The 6,805-nt window shown below is 48.9% G+C and overlaps 1 protein-coding gene across 2 annotated transcripts in view; it reads left to right on the top strand.

Annotated features, from left to right (window-relative positions):
- The first annotated feature begins 5,828 nt into the window (after nt 1-5,828).
- PSD2 (pleckstrin and Sec7 domain containing 2) overlaps nt 5,829-6,805 on the top strand; it is a 55,120-nt gene continuing 54,143 nt past the window's right edge. The window contains exon 1 of one of the 2 annotated variants that reach the window (XM_082725452.1): nt 5,829-6,005. The gene's annotated coding sequence lies outside the window, so the exon portion shown is untranslated. The remainder of the gene's footprint in view (nt 6,006-6,805) is intronic. The other variant, XM_082725450.1, reaches the window with a different exon arrangement.

Below are 6,805 nucleotides of genomic sequence, written 5' to 3'. Positions count from 1 at the left end.
GGCATCGGAGGTGTGAAGAAATAAGGGGGTGTACCCCCAGGGAACCACAAGGGGGAAATGGGACTGTGTGTGGGGAGGTGAGGGGCAGATGGGAAACCTCCGTTTCCCTCTGGAAAGAGGACAGCAAGATCCAGCTGTGATAAGGAGAGACTAAAGCCCCTGAGAACTCCAGGGATTGGGATGAAGCCTCTCGTGAGGGGCAGGGTAACCCTAGAGATCTGCTTTTCCTTCTCAACTACGTATGGAGTGAGAATGTGTTCCCATTTCAGCAGATATTTGTGATGTACCATTTTTAATTGCTGTGTCCGGGGCATAAGGACACCATGATTTCTTCAACCAGTGCCTATTTTAGGACACAGAAGTTGTTTATAACTTTTGCCATTATAATGATTTTGTAGTGAATATCCTCATAGCTACTTCTTTGCCCAGATCTTTCTTTTCTTAAAGATTTTATTTGTTTGAAAGAGAGAGAGAGAGATTGCATGAGCTGGCAGGGAGTGGGGAACAGAGAGAGAGGGAGAGGGAGAAGTAGACCCCCCAGCTGAACAAGGAGCCATATGCGGGGCTCGATCATGGTCTGAGCCAAAGGCAGCCGGTTAACTGAGGCACCCCAGTAGTTTGCTCCTTTTTATTGTCGAGTAGAATTCTATTGTATGGATGTGTAACAGTTTGTTAATCCTCTTGCCTCTCGATGGACACCCGGGCTGGTTTCAGTTTGGGGCCATTATAAATAAAGCTGCTATGAACATTCCAGTACAAGTCCTTGTGTGAACATATGTTTTCATTTCTCTTGAAATAGAAGTGGAATTGCTAGGTCACAGGGTAGTTGTGTGTTTAGTTTTATAAGAAACTGTACAACTTTTCTACCAAATGCTTGCATACCGCCCCCCGCCCCCCGACAAAGGGTGGTCACCACTGAGTTTGAAGCTTGTAACCCGATGAGGTTGATGAGGTTGGATGCTGTATCTCAGTGAATACCACTGAAGGTCATAATAACAGGGTTGGCTGCAATTGCCCTGGAAATCACTGGACACCTTGGGCTGTTTCTCAGGGACAGATGAATGGATGGATGCCCAGCCAAGTCTTCTTGACCCTGAATCTGTACAATTGCTTTGTTGGAATCTGAATGTCAGCTTTTCCGTTTGTTCTCATTAAATTCCATCTTGTTTTGACTTAACCTCCAGCCAGGCCTGATAAGGGAGAGAGTAGCACACCCCCATACACTTACCCCATGCCAGACACGGAGCTGCCCCACTCAGACTTCAGAACAATCCTACCGGGGAGCTGCTGTTAGCCCCATTTGAGAGGTGAGGAAATGGAAACAGAGAAGTTAAGTGACTTTCCCAAGTTGACTGAGTCATAAATGAGCTGGGATTAGAACCCGGGTAGTCTGGATCCAGACATTATAATCTTAACTACTTACTCTTCTGCCTCTTTCTGCCTTCTGATGTCATCTCCATCCATCTTCCAGTTTCTGCAAACACGTTGAGCATGCCTCTAGGTCTTCATTCAAGTTATTGGTAAAACAACAACAACAACAACAACAACAACAGAAACAAAAACAAAAACAAAAAACCTACGGACCAGACAAGTCCAGGCCCAAGGGCAGAGCTTGGTGGCATGCTTCTAAAGATCTCCTTTTGTCTTTGTCCTATTTGATTGGCCCATAATCTTTGATGGTGAGGACTCCACCAGGTGCAAAGCCATGGAACTTGGATCCAGCTGTGGCTTTCCACCATGGTCTCAGGACAGCATTCATCAAACAGCCTCTGGAATCCCCACACAACCAGCATTTCAAGTCAGTCCTCCAGATACTTGCCCAGGGGCCCAAAGAATAAAAAGAACAAAGGAGGAGCTGGGATATCTCTTGTTGGAGCCCATGTGGGCACCCAATGTGCTTACAGCCCCCAGGTCTTGGCTCAGTGTCTATAGCACACAGCAGATGCTTAACGAATTCTTTATGATTACTTTTTTGAAGGCCACCTTATTTTTTATTGTGGTAAAACATACATAACATAAAAGTTAATATCTTAACCATTTTTAAGTGTGTGATTCAGTGGCATTAGGTGTGTTAAAAATGCGCAGTCACTATTTCTAGAATGTTTTCATCATCCCAACAAAAACTCTGCACCCAGTAGATAGTAACTCTCCATTCCCTCTCCCCCAGTTCCTGGTAACCTCTATTTTACTTTCTGTTTCTATGAATTTACCTATTCTGGATATTTCTTGTAGGCAGAAACATACAATGTTTGTCCTTTGGTGTCTGGTTTCTTTCATTTCACATCATGTTTTCAAGGTTCATCTCTGTCTTAGCATATGTCAGAATTTCCCTGTTTTTTAAAAAAAGATTTTATTTATTCATTTGACAGAGAGAGAGGGCACAAGCAGGAGGAGTTGCAGAGGGAGAGGGAGAAGGAGGCTCCCTGCTGAGCAGGAAGCCCAACCCCAGGCTCCATCCCAGGACCCTGGGATCATGACCTGAGCCAAAGTCGATTAAGTGCCCCAGAATTTCCTTCCCCCCTTTTTAAAAAATTTATTTGACAGACACCCAGGTGCCCCAGAATTTCCTTCCCTTTTAATTAATTTATTTATTTGGCAGACAGAGACCACAAGAAGGCAGAGAGGCAGGCAGAGAAAGAGTAGTGGGAGAAGCAGGCTCCCTGCTGAGCAGAAAGCCTGATTCGGGGCTCGATCTCAGGACCTTGGGGTCATGGTCTGAGCCGAAGGCAGAGGTTTAACCCATTGAGCCACCCAGGTGCGCCAGAATTTCCTTCCTTTTTAAGGCTGGATAATATTCCATTGCATTAGACACCACACTTTGTTTATCTATTCATCTGTCAATGGACACTGAAGTTATTTCCACCTTTTGGCTGCTGTGAATAACGCCACTGTGAAGCTTGTTAATTGTTATTTCATGGTCTCTTTCTAATCAGGTTACCCCAACCCTTCCCATGCAGATGGCTCTTGTAGAGACCCCTGTGACTTCCATGTTGCTAAATCCAGTGGCCATCTTTCCATGGTCACCTCACTCGATCCATCAGGACCATTTGACTTGGTCTATCTTCCTTTGGTTTATAGGACGCCACATTCTCCTGCTTTCTATCTCCCCCCAGATGCTCCTTCTCAGTCTCCGTTCTTGTTTCTCCCCTTTCTCCTTCCCGACCTCTGAATGTGGGAGGCTCTCAGGGCTCCATCCTTGGCCCTCTGACAAACGCACCCCCACCTCTGGGTGGCCTCATTACTCCTCCTGAATGTACACCTAGGCCAGCCCTTTCTCACGGCTCTATCCACCTACTTGACATCCCCGCTTGGGTGACCGAAAGCTCAAACTCCACATGTCCAAAGCAGAGCACTTGCTTTCCTCCCTCAGATATGGTCTTCCCCACTTCTGCACCATAGTTCCTGGCAATTCTGTCCTCATTGTTCAGGCCCTCAGATTTTCCTTCACTCTTGACTTCTCTTTTTCTTATACTCCACACCCAATCCCTCAACTCATCTTATTGGATTTACTTTTGAAATACATCTAGAATCTGCTTAATTCTCCCCAGCTCCACGACTACCTCCCCAGTCCTGGAGTTTGGCAGTAACCTCCTAACTGGTCTTTAGGCTCAGCCCTGACCCCTCCAGTCTATCCCCAACACAGCAACTAAAGGGATCCCTTAAAAATATAAGTCAGGGGGTGCCTAGGTGGCTCAGGGAGTTAAGCCTCTGCCTTTGGCTCAGGTCATGGTTTCAGGGTCCTGGGATTGAGCCCCACATCAGGCTCTCTGCTCAGCAGGGAGCCTGCTTCCGCCTCTCTCTCCACCTGCTTCTCTGCCTACTTGTGATCTCTCTGTGTGTTAAAATAAATAAATAAATAAATAAATAAATAAATAAATATTTTAAAAGAAAAATACAACTCAGATTGGGTCAATTTTTTTGCTCCAGATTTTGGGTGGTTCCTCATGTCACTAAGAGTCAAAGCTGTAACCCTCACACAGGTGGCACAGCTCTACATCACTGGGTCCCTGCCATCTCTGTGCCTCACCCCCTTTGTTCCTTTGTTCCCTTTGCTCCTTGCTGTTCCAAGAACAAGCCAAGCACACTCCCATCTCAGAGCATTTGTGCTGGCTATTCCTGGTCCTTGGAAACCTCCCTCCCCCCCCATATCTACATGACAGATTCTTTTACTCCTTTCTTATCTTTCCTTAAATTCACTTTTTCAGAGTCTTCTGGTAGTGTTCTGTTTGACGCTGAGATACCTGTCACCCTGCCCACCCTTCTTATCCTCTCTATGCTGGCATATTTCCTCCTGTAGTACTTGCCACTGTCTCTATTGCAATTTTTTTTTTAATTTATTGTATTTATTGTTTCTTTTCTAGTCTCACCACCGCTAGACGTGTTCCTGGAGGCCGCGGATTTCCCTCTCTGATTCACCTAGTATAGTGGTTGGTACATGCAGGGGCTCAATAAAAATTTGTTGAAAGAAGGAATGAAGAAAGAAAGTGTGATAATTTGGGAAGGGGTCCGCAATCTAAAAAGACATTGGAACCAAGAAAGGGTGGGCTTCTGGTGTGGCTGTGGGTCACGGACATGAGTGCAGTTTGCTGTGCAGCATCCGACTGCCTGCTCCTGGTAACTCCCCCCTTGTTTGCCTTTGGGACATTTCTGCTCTCCCGACCAGGGCATATGGATCTCCTGGGTTGACCCCACTCCTCTCCCAGGGGAGCAGGGACCCTGCAGGCCACAGTGATTGACTCAGGCCTGGGTCTATATCACTGGCTGGGTCAATAAGATTGAATTTTGAGACTTTGGCTTATATCCTTGGGATAGAGAAGGCTTCTTCCCTCAAAGGTAGATATAAGCTCAAAGGTGTCTTACCCATTTTGTTACTTTGTGGGAAGAGCCTGCCTGGAAATGGAGCCAACATAGAGGAATACTGGGCTACAGGTTTGGAGAAAGACATTTGGGAGCCTAGAGACAGTACTACCTGCAGCTGGCTCTGGTCCTGGGATTTTTCATTCACTTAAGCCTCTTTTTTTGGAAGCTGGTTTCTGTCCCTTGCTACCACTTACACCGTACCTGCTGCAGCTCATGAACTGGGAAGTGAGGAAGAGGCTGAGTGTAGGGTCTGCAACGTGTGTGGAATGGGTGGCCCCAGAGGCAGTTTCAAGTTGGGGGGGGGAGGCGAGCAGTCAATTATTAGTGCTGCATGGAGGGGAAAAGGGAGCAGATTTGCGTTGGCTCTGCACTACACAAGCTCTCACTCTGTCAGGAGAGAGGGGCATGGACCCTACTGGTGCAGGCCAGACGGATCCAGCTCTGCCAGGAGCAAGCTAGGCTGAGATGGATTGTGCCCAAGTTTGGGTGGGAAGTAGGACGGCGGAGCTCTTCCCCAAAGAGCTAACTCCTGGTCTGTCATTTCCATCCTGCCCCAGTGCACGTAAACGAGGTCTCCTTGGGTTCTGCCACTTGCTAGAGGTGTGTTCTGGGGTAGGAAACTTAACTTTCCCAGCTGCAAGGTCCTCATAGGTGAGATGGAGTGAATGCTGTCTACCTCCTCTGGTTTCTGTGTGGATGAAATGAGATAATGTGTGAAGTGAGATAATGCCAAGAACTCAGTATGAACCTGGCTCACGGAACACTCTTAATAAAAATCAGCTGCTTGGATTATTATCGGAGGTCTTTTCTGGCCAGTGGTTGTGCCTAGCGGGGCAGGTGCAGTTCTCATAGCCACCAGCAGGTGACGCCCTGACCCCAAAAGAGCTCATTCTTGGCTGGACTGCTTAAATAAGGGCTCCGGAAGGGGTTGGGCAGGGCGGCCTTTCGGATCTTGGCGGGTTAGACTCCAGCCTTACCGGCTGCGGTGGGGGGAGGTATCTGCATTCCCCTCAGTTCCAAAGAAGACGGGGCCTGGGTCACTATGGCATAGTCGGTGGAGCCTCAGTTTTCCGTCCGTATTTTGGAAGAGCGTGGCCTTCGGAGACAGCCTGGGTCAAGTTGAGAAAATACTCAGGTTGGACCTGGTAAGGGACTGCCAGAAGGAGCGAACATCCGAGCACGGAGGCCGGTTAGAGAGGGCCTGCGGCTGGACCTCGGGGCACGGCTGGGCCTGGTGCTGAGGCAAGGGGATGACCCATATGATCTCTAGTCTCTTCTCTTGATGAAAGATTGAGAGGGGGGCTGCCCGCCACGGAGCACCCAGGTACCCGGCTTGGCCTGGTGATGCCGGACGCTCTGGTAATTCTGGATGAGGCCAGCAGAGGGAAGCAGAGAGCCTCCTGGGCTTCGCAGGAGTCCCGAGCACGCCCTCCCGGGAATTTGGGGCTGGAGGCGCCTCCCAGGCCAGGAGTCCGCGTGTTCCCTCTTCTCTGCCGCTAGGCTTCCTGAGAATGGGGAAGGGGAGGTTGGTGACGAAAGCTGGGTGAGGGGAGGGTCAACTTCAACCCGAACTTTCTGCATCCTCTAGCGGAGCTGCCTCTTCCCTGGGTCTCAGTTACCAGGATGAGATCCATTGGCTACTCTAATCCTAGGAGCCAGGACTTCCTGGGTTAAGGTGGTGTTTTCTCTCCAAGGATAAGGATTTGGGCGTCAGACAGAGATCCTCTTGCTAATCCCCATAACCTAGGCTTGGAGGGTCAGCTGGACCTCCGGAAGCAAGACAGTGCTCACCCCATAGCACCCTAGCCAGTTCCCGGCATCCTCCTGGACAGGCTCCCAGAGGCCCACAAAGGCCTTCAGACAAAGTTCTGGGCCAGGCTTTGCCTGTGCCCTGGGCCCACAGCCGGCTGGCTCTAGGTACTCCAAGTCCCTGGCACTCCTTATG

The sequence above is a fragment of the Mustela nivalis genome (genome assembly GCF_964662115.1).
Source record: "Mustela nivalis genome assembly, chromosome: 3".
In the NCBI taxonomy this organism is placed as follows: domain Eukaryota; kingdom Metazoa; phylum Chordata; class Mammalia; order Carnivora; family Mustelidae; genus Mustela; species Mustela nivalis.
This window is presented reverse-complemented; position numbering and strand designations above follow the sequence as displayed.